The sequence below is a fragment of the Cervus elaphus genome, chromosome 24 (assembly GCF_910594005.1).
Source record: "Cervus elaphus chromosome 24, mCerEla1.1, whole genome shotgun sequence".
Lineage (NCBI taxonomy): Eukaryota > Metazoa > Chordata > Mammalia > Artiodactyla > Cervidae > Cervus > Cervus elaphus.
The window spans coordinates 9,201,049-9,216,851 of record NC_057838.1 but is presented as its reverse complement, the minus strand read 5'-3'; positions in this window follow the sequence as shown (position 1 = coordinate 9,216,851).

The window sequence follows — 15,803 nt, the reverse complement described above, 5'->3', positions numbered from 1 at the left end:
AGAGGCGTCACAGTTGCACTGCCAACCTTCGAGGACAATCCCGAGTTGTCCCTCGCAACTAGGCAGGAGTCCTGCCGTCGCTGAACAAACACGTGTGTGGAAGGGCCATCCCCGTCGTAAGTCGAGAATATACCCCAGGTTCCCGCCCCAACTCGAGAAAAACCATGAGACTTCCCCCTCGCCGCGAGATGAGGCCCGATTCCCCTGCATTGAGTGCAGAGCAATTCCGTGTTGCACATCACACATGAAAGGAGCCTTGATTTCCTTGATGGCACTCCAGAGAAACCCCAAGAACACTGTTTCAAGGCTAGAGGGATCCTGAGGTCACTGTAGCAACACGAAAGAGCTCCGTGCACCAAAAATCAACTCGAGATGAGAGGTTAGTCCCTGGCTTCGACTCCAGAGGAATACCACCTTACCACAAGCACCTCAAGAGGAGGCTTCTCTCAGCTCTAGGTATGTGAGAGGGACCCTGAGTTTGCGGCCTCAAGTGGAATGGACACCGCGATGCCCTGACTCGAAATAAGGCCGGATATCCCTGCAGGGACTTGAATGCCGGCTCGTCTTGCATCTCCCAAGATGAAAAGATGTTTGAATCCCCTGTGGAGACCACAGAGAAAGACCTAGTTCCCCACCTCATCGCGACCGGAGGCCTCACATCCTTTGAAAACTCCAGAGGTACGCGGAGATCAGTGCCTCCAAAGGAGACGATGCCTGACTCCTCGTGAAACTTGATAGGAGTCCCAGGATTCCTGTGGCACGTGGAAAGGGACCCTTGGTCTCCCGCCTCAGCTGGAGAGGCGTCCCAGTTGCACTGCCAACCTTCGAGGACAATCCCGAGTTGTCCCTCGCAACTAGGCAGGAGTCCTGACGTCGCTGAACAAACATGTGTGTGGAAGGGCCATCCCCGTCGTAACTCGAGAATATACCCCAGGTTCTCGCCGCAACTCGAGAAAAACCATGAGACTTCCCCCCCGCCGCGAGATGAGGCCCGATTCCCCTGCACTGCGTGCAGAGCAATTCCGTGTTGCACATCACACATGAAAGGAGCCTTGATTTCCTTGATGGCACTCCAGAGAAACCCCAAGAACACTGTTTCAAGGCTAGAGGGATCCTGAGGTCACTGTAGCCACACGAAAGAGCTCCGTGGACCAAAAATCAACTCGAGATGAGAGGTTAGTCCCTGGCTTCGACTCCAGAGGAATACCACCTTACCACAAGCACCTCAAGAGGAGGCTTCTCTCAGCTCTAGGTATGTGAAAGGGACCCTGAGTTTGCGGCCTCAAGTGGAATGGACACCGCGATGCCCTGACTCGAAATAAGGCGGGATATCCCTGCAGTGACTTGAATGCAGGCTCGTCTTCCCTCTCCCAAGACGAAAGGATATCTGAATCCCCTCTGGAGACCACAGAGAAAGACCTTGTTCCCCATCTCATCGCGACCGGAGGCCTCACATCCTTTGAAAACTCCAGAGGTACGCGGAGATCAGTGCCTCCAAAGGGGACGATGCCTGACTCCTCGTGAAACTTGATAGGAGTCCCAGGATTCCTGTGACACGTTGAAAGGGACCCTTGGTCTCCCGCCTCAGCTGGAGAGGCGTCCCAGTTGCACTGCCAACCTTCGAGGACAATCCCGAGTTGTCCCTCGCAACTAGGCAGGAGTCCTAACGTCGCTGAACAAACACGTGGGTGGAAGGGCCATTCCCGTCGTAACTCGAGAATATACCACAGGTTCCCGCCGCAACTCGTCAAAAACCATGAGACTTCCCCCTCGCCGCGAGATGAGCCCCGATTCCCCTGCACTGCGTGCAGAGCAATTCCGTGTTGCACATCAAACATGAAAGGAGCCTTGATTTCCTTGATGGCACTCCAGAGAAACCCCAAGAACACTGTTTCAAGGCTAGAGGGATCCTGAGGTCACTGTAGCAACACGAAAGAGCTCCGTGGACCAAAAATCAACTCGAGATGAAAGGTTAGTCCCTGGCTTCGACTCCAGAGGAATACCACCTTACCACAAGCACCTCAAGAGGAGGCTTGTCTCAGCTCTAGGTATGTGAGAGGGACCCTGAGTTTGCGGCCTGAAGTGGAATGGACTCTGCGATGCCCTGACACGAAAAAAGGCCGGATATCCCTGCAGTGACTTGAATGCAGGCTCGTCTTGCATCTCCCAAGATGAAAGGATGTCTGAATCCCCTGTGGAGACCACAGAGAAGGACCTAGTTCCCCACTTCATGGCGACCGGAGGCCTCACATCCTTTGAAAACTCCAGAGGTACGCGGAGATCAGTGCCTCCAAAGGAGACGATGCCTGACTCCTCGTGAAACTTGATAGGAGTCCCAGGATTCCTGTGGCACGTGGAAAGGGACCCTTGGTCTCCCGCCTCAGCTGGAGAGGCGTCCCAATTGCCCTGGCAAGCCTCGAGGAGAATCCCGAGTTGTCCCTCGCAACTAGGCAGGAGTCCTGACGTGGCTGAACAAACACGTGTGTGGAAGGGCATCCCCGTCGTAACTCGAGAATATACCCCAGGTTCCCGCCGCAAGTCGAGAAAAACCATGAGACTTCCCCCTCGCCGTGAGATGAGGCCCGATTCCCCTGCACTGCATGCAGAGCAATTCCGTGTTGCACATCACACATGAAAGGAGTCTTGATTTCCTTGATGGCACTCCAGAGAAACCCCAAGAACACTGTTTCAAGGCTAGAGGGATCCTGAGGTCACTGTAGCAACACGAAAGAGCTCCGTGGACCACAAATCAACTCGAGACGAGAGGTTAGTCCCTGGCTTCGACTCCAGAGGAATACCACCTTACCCCAAGCACCTCAAGAGGAGGCTTGTCTCAGCTCTAGGTATGTGAGAGGGACCGTAATTTTGCGGCCTCAAGAGGAATGAACACTGCGATGCCCTGACTCGAAATAAGGCCGGATATCCCTGCAGTGACTTGACTGCAGGCTCGTCTTGCATCTCCCAAGACGAAAGGATGTCTAAATCCCCTGTAGGGACCAGAGAGAAAGACCTAGTTCCCCACCTCATCACGATCGGAGGCCTCACATCCTTTGAAAACTCCAGAGGTACGCGGAGATCAGTGCCTCCAAAGGAGCCGATGCCTGACTCCTCGTGAAACTTGATAGGAGTCCCAGGATTCCTGTGGCACGTGGAAAGGGACCCTTGGTCTCCCGCCTCAGCTGGAGAGGCGTCCCAATTGCCCTGCCAAGCCTCGAGGAGAATCCCGAGTTGTCCCTCGCAACTAGGCAGGAATCCTGTCGTCGCTGAACAAACACGTGGGTGGAAGGGCCATCCCCGTCGTAACTCGAGAATATACCCCAGGTTCCCGCCGCAACTCGAGAAAAACCATGAGACTTCCCCCTCGCCGCGAGATGAGGCCCGATTCCCCTGCACTGCGTGCAGAGCAATTCCGTGTTGCACATCACAGATGAAAGGAGCCTTGATTTCCTTGATGGCACTCCAGAGAAACCCCAAGAACACTGTTTCAAGGCTAGAGGGATCCTGAGGTCAGTGTAGCCACACGAAAGAGCTCCGTGGACCAAAAATCAACTCGAGATGAGAGGTTAGTCCCTGGCTTCGACTCCAGAGGAATATCACCTTACCACAAGCACCTCAAGAGGAGGCTTCTCTTAGCTCTAGTTATGTGAGAGGGACCCTGAGTTTGTAGCCTCAAGTGGAATGGACACCGCGATGCCCTGACTCGAAATAAGGCCGGATATCCCTGCAGTGACTTGAATGCAGGCTCGTCTTGCCTCTCCCAAGACGAAAGGATGTCTGAATCCCCTGTGGAGACCACAGAGAAAGACCTAGTTCCCCACCTCATCGCGACCGGAGGCCTCACATCCTTTGAAAACTCCAGAGGTACGCGGAGATCAGTTCCTCCAAAGGAGACGATGCCTGACTCCTCGTGAAACTTGATAGGAGTCCCAGGATTCCTGTGGCACGTGGAAAGGGACCCTTGGTCTCGCGCCTCAGCTGGAGAGGCGTCCCAGTTGCACTGCCAACCTTCGAGGACAATCCCGAGTTGTCCCTCGCAACTAGGCAGGAGTCCTGCCGTCGCTGAACAAACACGTGGGTGGAAGGGCCATCCCCGTCGTAAGTCGAGAATATACCCCAGGTTTCCGCCGCAACTCGAGAAAAACCATGAGACTTCCCCCTCGCCGCGAGATGAAGCCCGATTCCCCTGCATTGAGTGCAGAGCAATTCCGTGTTGCACATCACACATGAAAGGAGCCTTGATTTCCTTGATGGCACTCCAGAGAAACCCCAAGAACACTGTTTCAAGGCTAGAGGGATCCTGAGGTCACTGTAGCTACACGAAAGAGCTCCGTGCACCACAAATCAACACGAGATGAGAGGTTAGTCCCTGGATTCGACTCCAGAGGAATACCACCTTACCACAAGCACCTCAAGAGGAGGCTTCTCTCAGCTCTAGGTATGTGAGAGGGACCCTGAGTTTGCGGCCTCAAGTGGAATGGACACTGCGATGCCCTGACGCGAAATAAGGCCAGATATCCCTGCAGTGACTTGAATGCAGGCTCGTCTTGCATCTCCCAAGATGAAAGGATGTCTGAATCCCCTGTGGAGACCACAGAGAAAGACCTAGTTCCCCACTTCATGGCGACCGGAGGCCTCACTTCCTTTGAAAACTCCAGAGGTACGCGGAGATCAGTGCCTCCAAAGGAGACGATACCTGACTCCTCGTGAAACTTGATAGGAGTCCCAGGATTCCTGTGGCACGTGGAAAGGGACCCTTGGTCTCCCGCCTCAGCTGGAGAGGCGTCCCAATTGCCCTCCCAAGCCTCGAGGAGAATCCCGAGTTTTCCCTCGCAACTAGGCAGGAGTCCTGCCGTCGCTGAACAAACACGTGGGTGGAAGGGCCATCCCCGTCGTAACTCGAGAATATACCCCAGGTTCCCGCCGCAACTCGAGAAAAACCATGAGACGTCCCCCTCGCCGCGAGATGAGGCCAGATTCACCTGCAGTGCGTGCAGAGCAATTCAGTGCTGCACATCACACATGAAAGGAGCCTTGATTTCCTTGATGGCACTCCAGAGAAACCCCAAGAACACTGTTTCAAGGCTAGAGGGATCCTGAGGTCACTGTAGCCACACGAAAGAGTTCCGTGGACCACAAATCAACTCGAGATGAGAGGTTAGTCCCTGGCTTCGACTCCAGAGGAAACCACCTTACCACAAGCACCTCAAGAGGAGGCTTCTCTCAGCTCTAGGTATGTGAGAGGGACCCTGAGTTTGCGGCCTCAAGTGGAAAGGACACCGCGATGCCCTGACTCGAAATAAGGCCGGATATCCCTGCAGTGACTTGAATGCAGGCTCGTCTTGCATCTCCCAAGATGAAAGGATGTTTGAATCCCCTGTGGAGACCACAGAGAAAGACCTAGTTCCCCACCTCATCGCGACCGGAGGCCTCACATACTTTGAAAACTCCAGAGGTACACTGAGATCAGTGCCTCCAAAGGAGACGATGCCTGACTCCTCGTGAAACTTGAAAGGAGTCCCAAGATTCCTGTGGCACGTGGAAAGGGACACTTCATCTCCCGCCTCATCTGGAGAGGCGTTCCAATTGCCCTGCCAAGCCTCGAGGAGAATCCCGAGTTGTCCCTCGCCACTAGGCAGGAGTCCTGACGTCGCTGAACAAACACGTGGGTCGAAGGGCCATCCCCGTCGTAAGTCGAGAATATACCCCAGGTTCCCGCCCCAACTCGAGAAAAACCATGAGACTTCCCCCTCGCCGCGAGATGAGGCCCGATTCCCCTGCACTGCGTGCAGAGCAATTCCGTGTTGCACATCACACATGTAAGGAGCCTTGATTTCCTTGATGGCACTCCAGAGAAACCCCAAGAACACTGTTTCAAGGCTAGAGGGATCCTGAGGTCACTGTAGCCACACGAAAGAGCTCCGTGGACCAAAAATCAACTCGAGAGGAGAGGTTAGTCCCTGGCTTCGACTCCAGAGGAATACCACCTTACCACAAGCACCTCAAGAGGAGGCTTCTCTCAGCTCTAGGTATGTGAGAGGGACCCTGAGTTTGTAGCCTCAAGTGGAATGGACACCGCGATGCCCTGACTCGAAATAAGGCCGGATATCCCTGTAGTGACTTGAATGTAGGCTCGTCTTGCCTCTCCCAAGACGAAAGGATGTCTGAATCCCCTGTGGAGACCACAGAGAAAGACCTAGTTCCCCACCTCATCGCGACCGGAGGCCTCACATCCTTTGAAAACTCCAGAGGTACGCGGAGATCAGTGCCTCCAAAGGAGACGATGCCTGACTCCTCGTGAAACTTGATAGGAGTCCCAGGATTCCTGTGGCACGTGGAAAGGGACCCTTGGTCTCGCGCCTCAGCTGGAGAGGCGTCCCAGTTGCACTGCCAACCTTCGAGGACAATCCCGAGTTGTCCCTCGCAACTAGGCAGGAGTCCTGCCGTCGCTGAACAAACACGTGTGTGGAAGGGCCATCCCCGTCGTAAGTCGAGAATATACCCCAGGTTCCCGCCGCAACTCGAGAAAAACCATGAGACTTCCCCCTCGCCGCGAGATGAAGCCCGATTCCCCTGCATTGAGTGCAGAGCAATTCCGTGTTGCACATCACACATGAAAGGAGCCTTGATTTCCTTGATGGCACTCCAGAGAAACCCCAAGAACACTGTTTCAAGGCTAGAGGGATCCTGAGGTCACTGTAGCTACACGAAAGAGCTCCGTGCACCACAAATCAACACGAGATGAGAGGTTAGTCCCTGGATTCGACTCCAGAGGAATACCACCTTACCACAAGCACCTCAAGAGGAGGCTTCTCTCAGCTCTAGGTATGTGAGAGGGACCCTGAGTTTGCGGCCTCAAGTGGAATGGACACTGCGATGCCCTGACGCAAAATAAGGCCAGATATCCCTGCAGTGACTTGAATGCAGGCTCGTCTTGCATCTCCCAAGACGAAAGGATGTCTGAATCCCCTGTGGAGACCACAGAGAAAGACCAAGTTCCCCACCTCATCGCGACCGGAGGCCTCACATCCTTTGAAAACTCCAGACGTACATAGAGATCAGTGCCTCCAAGGGAGACGATGCCTGACTCCTCGTGAAACTTGATAGGAGTCCCAGGATTCCTGTGGCACGTGGAAAGGGACCCTTGGTCTCCCGCCTCAGCTGGAGAGGCGTCCCAATTGCCCTGCCAAGCCTCGAGGAGAATCCCGAGTTTTCCCTCGCAACTAGGCAGGAGTCCTGCCGTCGCTGAACAAACACGTGGGTGGAAGGGCCATCCCCGTCGTAACTCGAGAATATACCACAGGTTCCCGCCGCAAGTCGAGAAAAACCATGAGACTTCCCTCTCACCGCGAGATGAGGCCCGATTCCCCTGCACTGCGTGCAGAGCAATTCCGTGTTGCACATCACACATGAAAGGAGCCTTGATTTCCTTGATGGCACTCCAGAGAAACCCCAAGAACACTGTTTCAAGGCTAGAGGGATCCTGAGGTCACTGTAGCAACACGAAAGAGCTTCGTGAACCACAAATCAACTGGAGATGAGAGGTTAGTCTCTGGCTTCAACTCCAGAGGAATACCACCTTACCACAAGCACCTCAAGAGGAGCCTTCTCTCAGCTCTAGGTATGTGAGAGGGACCCTGAGTTTGCAGCCTCAATTCGAATGGACACTGCGATGCCCTGACTCGAAATAAGGCCGGATATAACTGCAGTGACTTGAATGCAGGCTCGTCTTGCATCTCCCAAGACGAAAGGATGTCTGAATCCCCTGTGGAGACCACAGAGAAAGACCTAGTTCCCCACCTCATCGCGACCGGAGGCCTCACATCCTTTGAAAACTCCAGAGGTACGCGGAGATCAGTGCCTCCAAGGGAGACGATTCCTGACCCCTCGTGAAACGTGATAACAGTCCCAGGATTCCTGTGGCACGTGGAAAGGGAACCTTGGTCCCCCGCCTCAGCTGGAGAGGCGTTCCAATTGCCCTGCCAAGCCTCGAGGAGAATCCCGAGTTGTCCCTCGCAACTAGGAAGGAGTCCTGACGTCACTGAACAAACACGTGTGTGGAAGGGCCATCCCCGTCGTAACTCGAGAATATACCCCAGGTTCCCGCCGCAACTCGAGAAAAACCATGAGACGTCCCCCTCGCCGCGAGATGAGGCCAGATTCCCCTGCAGTGCGTGCAGAGCAATTCCGTGCTGCACATCACACATGAAAGGAGCCTTGATTTCCTTGATGGCACTCCAGAGAAACCCCAAGAACACTGTTTCAAGGCTAGAGGGATCCTGAGGTCACTGTAGCTACACGAAAGAGCTCCGTGGACCAAAAATCAACTCGAGATGAGAGGTTAGTCCCTGGCTTCGACTCCAGAGGAATACCACCTTACCACAAGCACCTCAAGAGGAGGCTTCTCTCAGCTCTAGGTATGTGAGAGGGACCCTGAGTTTGCGGCATCAAGTGGAATGGACACCGCGATGCCCTGACTCGAAATAAGGCCGGATATCCCTGCAGTGACTTGAATGCAGGCTCGGCTTGCATTTCCCAAGACGAAAGGATGTCTGAATCCCTTGTGGAAACCACAGAGAAAGACCTAGTTCCCCACCTCATCGCGACCGGAGGCCTCACATACTTTGAAAATTCCAGAGGTACACTGAGATCAGTGCCTCCAAAGGAGACGATGCCTGACTCCTCGTGAAACTTGATAGGAGTCCCAGGATTCCTGTGGCACGTGGAAAGGGACCCTTGGTCTCCCGCCTCTGCTGGAGAGGCGTCCCAATTGCCCTGCCAAGTCTCGAGGAGAATCCCGAGTTGTCCCTCGCAACTAGGCAGGAGTCCTGACGTCGATGAACAAACACGTGGGTGGAAGGGCCATCCCCGTCATAACTCGAGAATATTCCACAGGTTCCCGCCGCAACTCGAGAAAAACCATGAGACTTCCGCCTCGCCGCAAGATGAGGCCCGATTCCCCTGCACTGCATTTAAAGCAATTCAGTATTGTACATCAAACATGAAAGGAGCCTTGATTTCCTTGATGGCACTCCAGAGAAACCCCAAGAACACTGTTTCAAGGCTAGAGGAATCTGAGGTCAGTGTAGCAACACGAAAGGGCTCTGTGGACCAAGAATCAACTCGAGATGAGAGGTTAGTCCCTGGCTTCAACACCAGAGGAATACCACCTTACCACAAGCACCTCAAGAGGAGGCTTCTCTCAGCTCTAGGTATGTGAGAGGGACCCTGAGTTTGCGGCCTCAAGTGGAATGGACACTGCGATGCCCTGACGCGAAATAACGCCGGATATCTCTGCAGTGACTTGAATGCAGGCTCGTCTTGCATCTCCCAAGACGAAAGGATGTCTGAATCCCCTGTGGAGACCACAGAGAAAGACCAAGTTCCCCACCTCATCGCGACGGGAGGCCTCACATCCTTTGAAAACTCCAGACGTACGTAGAGATCAGTGCCTCCAAGGGAGACGATGCCTGACTCCTCGTGAAACTTGATAGGAGTCCCAGGATTCCTGTGGCACGTGGAAAGGGACCCTTGGTCTCCCGCCTCAGCTGGAGAGGCGTCCCAATTGCCCTGCCAAGCCTCGAGGAGAATCCCGAGTTTTCCCTCGCAACTAGGCAGGAGTCCTGCCGTCGCTGAACAAACACGTGGGTGGAAGGGCCATCCCCGTCGTAACTCGAGAATATACCCCAGGTTCCCGCCGCAACTCGCGAAAAACCATGAGACTTCCCTCTCACCGCGAGATGAGGCCCGATTCCCCTGCACTGCGTGCAGAGCAATTCCGTGTTGCACATCACACATGAAAGGAGCCTTGATTTCCTTGATGGCACTCCAGAGAAACCCCAAGAACACTGTTTCAAGGCTAGAGGGATCCTGAGGTCACTGTAGCAACACGAAAGAGCTCCGTGAACCACAAATCAACTGGAGATGAGAGGTTAGTCTCTGGCTTCAACTCCAGAGGAATACCACCTTACCACAAGCACCTCAAGAGGAGCCTTCTCTCAGCTCTAGGTATGTGAGAGGGACCCTGAGTTTGCAGCCTCAATTCGAATGGACACTGCGATGCCCTGACTCGAAATAAGGCCGGATATAACTGCAGTGACTTGAATGCAGGCTCGTCTTGCCTCTCCCAAGACGAAAGGATGTCTGAATCCCCTGTGGAGACCACAGAGAAAGACCTAGTTCCCCACCTCATCGCGACCGGAGGCCTCACATTGTTTGAAAACTTCAGACGTACGCGGAGATCAGTGCCTCCAAAGGAGACGATGCCTGACTCCTCGTGAAACTTGATAGGAGTCCCAGGATTCCTGTGGCACGTGGAAAGGGACCCTTGGTCACCCGCCTCAGCTGGAGAGGCGTCCCAGTTGCACTGCCAACCTTCGAGGACAATCCCGAGTTGTCCCTCGCAACTAGGCAGGAGTCCTGACATCGCTGAACAAACATGTGTGTGGAAGGGCCATCCCCGTCGTAACTCGAGAATATACCCCAGGTTCTCGCCGCAACTCGAGAAAAACCATGAGACTTCCCCCCCGCCGCGAGATGAGGCCCGATTCCCCTGCACTGCGTGCAGAGCAATTCCGTGTTGCACATCACACATGAAAGGAGCCTTGATTTCCTTGATGGCACTCCAGAGAAACACCAAGAACACTGTTTCAAGGCTAGAGGGATCCTGAGGTCACTGTAGCCACACGAAAGAGCTCCGTGGACCAAAAATCAACTCGAGATGAGAGGTTAGTCCCTGGCTTCGACTCCAGAGGAATACCACCTTACCACAAGCACCTCAAGAGGAGGCTTCTCTCAGCTCTAGGTATGTGAAAGGGACCCTGAGTTTGCGGCCTCAAGTGGAATGGACACCGCGATGCCCTGACTCGAAATAAGGCGGGATATCCCTGCAGTGACTTGAATGCAGGCTCGTCTTCCCTCTCCCAAGACGAAAGGATATCTGAATCCCCTCTGGAGACCACAGAGAAAGACCTAGTTCCCCATCTCATCGCGACCGGAGGCCTCACATCCTTTGAAAACTCCAGAGGTACGCGGAGATCAGTGCCTCCAAAGAGGACGATGCCTGACTCCTCGTGAAACTTGATAGGAGTCCCAGGATTCCTGTGACACGTTGAAAGGGACCCTTGGTCTCCCGCCTCAGCTGGAGAGGCGTCCCAGTTGCACTGCCAACCTTCGAGGACAATCCCGAGTTGTCCCTCGCAACTAGGCAGGAGTCCTGACGTCGCTGAAGAAACACGTGGGTGGAAGGGCCATTCCCGTCGTAACTCGAGAATATACCACAGGTTCCCGCCGCAACTCGTCAAAAACCATGAGACTTCCCCCTCGCCGCGAGATGAGCCCCGATTCCCCTGCACTGCGTGCAGAGCAATTCCGTGTTGCACATCAAACATGAAAGGAGCCTTGATTTCCTTGATGGCACCCCAGAGAAACCCCAAGAACACTGTTTCAAGGCTAGAGGGATCCTGAGGTCACTGTAGCAACACGAAAGAGCTCCGTGGACCAAAAATCAACTCGAGATGAAAGGTTAGTCCCTGGCTTCGACTCCAGAGGAATACCACCTTACCACAAGCACCTCAGGAGGAGGCTTCTCTAAGCTCTAGGTATGTGAGAGGGACCCTGAGTTTGCGGCCTGAAGTGGAATGGACTCTGCGATGCCCTGACACGAAAAAAGGCCGGATATCCCTGCAGTGACTTGAATGCAGGCTCGTCTTGCATCTCCCAAGATGAAAGGATGTCTGAATCCCCTGTGGAGACCACAGAGAAGGACCTAGTTCCCCACTTCATGGCGACCAGAGGCCTCACATCCTTTGAAAACTCCAGAGGTACGCGGAGATCAGTGCCTCCAAAGGAGACGATGCCTGACTCCTCGTGAAACTTGATAGGAGTCCCAGGATTCCTGTGGCACGTGGAAAGGGACCCTTGGTCTCCCGCCTCAGCTGGAGAGGCGTCCCAATTGCCCTGGCAAGCCTCGAGGAGAATCCCGAGTTGTCCCTCGCAACTAGGCAGGAGTCCTGACGTGGCTGAACAAACACGTGTGTGGAAGGGCATCCCCGTCGTAACTCGAGAATATACCCCAGGTTCCCGCCGCAAGTCGAGAAAAACCATGAGACTTCCCCTTCGCCGTGAGATGAGGCCCGATTCCCCTGCACTGCATGCAGAGCAATTCCGTGTTGCACATCACACATGAAAGGAGTCTTGATTTCCTTGATGGCACTCCAGAGAAACCCCAAGAACACTGTTTCAAGGCTAGAGGGATCCTGAGGTCACTGTAGCAACACGAAAGAGCTCCGTGGACCACTAATCAACTCGAGACGAGAGGTTAGTCCCTGGCTTCGACTCCAGAGGAATACCACCTTACCCCAAGCACCTCAAGAGGAGGCTTGTCTCAGCTCTAGGTATGTGAGAGGGACCGTAATTTTGCGGCCTCAAGAGGAATGAACACTGCGATGCCCTGACTCGAAATAAGGCCGGATATCCCTGCAGTGACTTGACTGCAGACTCGTCTTGCATCTCCCAAGACGAAAGGATGTCTAAATCCCCTGTAGGGACCAGAGAGAAAGTCCTAGTTCCCCACCTCATCACGATCGGAGGCCTCACATCCTTTGAAAACTCCAGAGGTACGCGGAGATCAGTGCCTCCAAAGGAGCCGATGCCTGACTCCTCATGAAACTTGATAGGAGTCCCAGGATTCCTGTGGCACGTGGAAAGGGACCCTTGGTCTCCCGCCTCAGCTGGAGAGGCGTCCCAATTGCCCTGCCAAGCCTCGAGGAGAATCCCGAGTTGTCCCTCGCAACTAGGCAGGAATCCTGCCGTCGCTGAACAAACACGTGGGTGGAAGGGCCATCCCCGTCGTAACTCGAGAATATACCCCAGGTTCCCGCCGCAACTCGAGAAAAACCATGAGACGTCCCCCTCGCCGCGAGATGAGGCCCGATTCCCCTGCACTGCGTGCAGAGCAATTCCGTGTTGCACATCACAGATGAAAGGAGCCTTGATTTCCTTGATGGCACTCCAGACAAACCCCAAGAACACTGTTTCAAGGCTAGAGGGATCCTGAGGTCACTGTAGCCACACGAAAGAGCTCCGTGGACCAAAAATCAACTCGAGATGAGAGGTTAGTCCCTGGCTTCGACTCCAGAGGAATATCACCTTACCACAAGCACCTCAAGAGGAGGCTTCTCTTAGCTCTAGGTATGTGAGAGGGACCCTGAGTTTGTAGCCTCAAGTGGAATGGACACCGCGATGCCCTGACTCGAAATAAGGCCGGATATCCCTGCAGTGACTTGAATGCAGGCTCGTCTTGCCTCTCCCAAGACGAAAGGATGTCTGAATCCCCTGTGGAGACCACAGAGAAAGACCTAGTTCCCCACCTCATCGCGACCGGAGGCCTCACATCCTTTGAAAACTCCAGAGGTACGCGGAGATCAGTTCCTCCAAAGGAGACGATGCCTGACTCCTCGTGAAACTTGATAGGAGTCCCAGGATTCCTGTGGCACGTGGAAAGGGACCCTTGGTCTCGCGCCTCAGCTGGAGAGGCGTCCCAGTTGCACTGCCAACCTTCGAGGACAATCCCGAGTTGTCCCTCGCAACTAGGCAGGAGTCCTGCCGTCGCTGAACAAACACGTGTGTGGAAGGGCCATCCCCGTCGTAAGTCGAGAATATACCCCAGGTTTCCGCCGCAACTCGAGAAAAACCATGAGACTTCCCCCTCGCCGCGAGATGAAGCCCGATTCCCCTGCATTGAGTGCAGAGCAATTCCGTGTTGCACATCACACATGAAAGGAGCCTTGATTTCCTTGATGGCACTCCAGAGAAACCCCAAGAACACTGTTTCAAGGCTAGAGGGATCCTGAGGTCACTGTAGCTACACGAAAGAGCTCCGTGCACCACAAATCAACACGAGATGAGAGGTTAGTCCCTGGATTCGACTTCAGAGGAATACCACCTTACCACAAGCACCTCAAGAGGAGGCTTCTCTCAGCTCTAGGTATGTGAGAGGGACCCTGAGTTTGCGGCCTCAAGTGGAATGGACACTGCGATGCCCTGACGCGAAATAAGGCCAGATATCCCTGCAGTGACTTGAATGCAGGCTCGTCTTGCATCTCCCAAGATGAAAGGATGTCTGAATCCCCTGTGGAGACCACAGAGAAAGACCTAGTTCCCCACTTCATGGCGACCGGAGGCCTCACTTCCTTTGAAAACTCCAGAGGTACGCGGAGATCAGTGCCTCCAAAGGAGACGATACCTGACTCCTCGTGAAACTTGATAGGAGTCCCAGGATTCCTGTGGCACGTGGAAAGGGACCCTTGGTCTCCCGCCTCAGCTGGAGAGGCGTCCCAATTGCCCTCCCAAGCCTCGAGGAGAATCCCGAGTTTTCCCTCGCAACTAGGCAGGAGTCCTGCCGTCGCTGAACAAACACGTGGGTGGAAGGGCCATCCCCGTCGTAACTCGAGAATATACCCCAGGTTCCCGCCGCAACTCGAGAAAAACCATGAGACGTCCCCCTCGCCGCGAGATGAGGCCCGATTCCCCTGCACTGCGTGCAGAGCAATTCCGTGTTGCACATCACACATGTAAGGAGCCTTGATTTCCTTGATGGCACTCCAGAGAAACCCCAAGAACACTGTTTCAAGGCTAGAGGGATCCTGAGGTCACTGTAGCCACACGAAAGAGCTCCGTGGACCAAAAATCAACTCGAGAGGAGAGGTTAGTCCCTGGCTTCGACTCCAGAGGAATACCACCTTACCACAAGCACCTCAAGAGGAGGCTTCTCTTAGCTCTAGGTATGTGAGAGGGACCCTGAGTTTGTAGCCTCAAGTGGAATGGACACCGCGATGCCCTGACTCGAAATAAGGCCGGATATCCCTGTAGTGACTTGAATGTAGGCTCGTCTTGCCTCTCCCAAGACGAAAGGATGTCTGAATCCCCTGTGGAGACCACAGAGAAAGACCTAGTTCCCCACCTCATCGCGACCGGAGGCCTCACATCCTTTGAAAACTCCAGAGGTACGCGGAGATCAGTGCCTCCAAAGGAGACGATGCCTGACTCCTCGTGAAACTTGATAGGAGTCCCAGGATTCCTGTGGCACGTGGAAAGGGACCCTTGGTCTCGCGCCTCAGCTGGAGAGGCGTCCCAGTTGCACTGCCAACCTTCGAGGACAATCCCGAGTTGTCCCTCGCAACTAGGCAGGAGTCCTGCCGTCGCTGAACAAACACGTGTGTGGAAGGGCCATCCCCGTCGTAAGTCGAGAATATACCCCAGGTTCCCGCCGCAACTCGAGAAAAACCATGAGACTTTCCCCTCGCCGCGAGATGAAGCCCGATTCCCCTGCATTGAGTGCAGAGCAATTCCGTGTTGCACATCACACATGAAAGGAGCCTTGATTTCCTTGATGGCACTCCAGAGAAACCCCAAGAACACTGTTTCAAGGCTAGAGGGATCCTGAGGTCACTGTAGCTACACGAAAGAGCTCCGTGCACCACAAATCAACACGAGATGAGAGGTTAGTCCCTGGATTCGACTCCAGAGGAATACCACCTTACCACAAGCACCTCAAGAGGAGGCTTCTCTCAGCTCTAGGTATGTGAGAGGGACCCTGAGTTTGCGGCCTCAAGTGGAATGGACACTGCGATGCCCTGACTCGAAATAAGGCCGGATATAACTGCAGTGACTTGAATGCAGGCTCGTCTTGCATCTCCCAAGACGAAAGGATGTCTGAATCCCCTGTGGAGACCACAGAGAAAGACCTAGTTCCCCACCTCATCGCGACCGGAGGCCTCACATCCTTTGAAAACTCCAGAGGTACG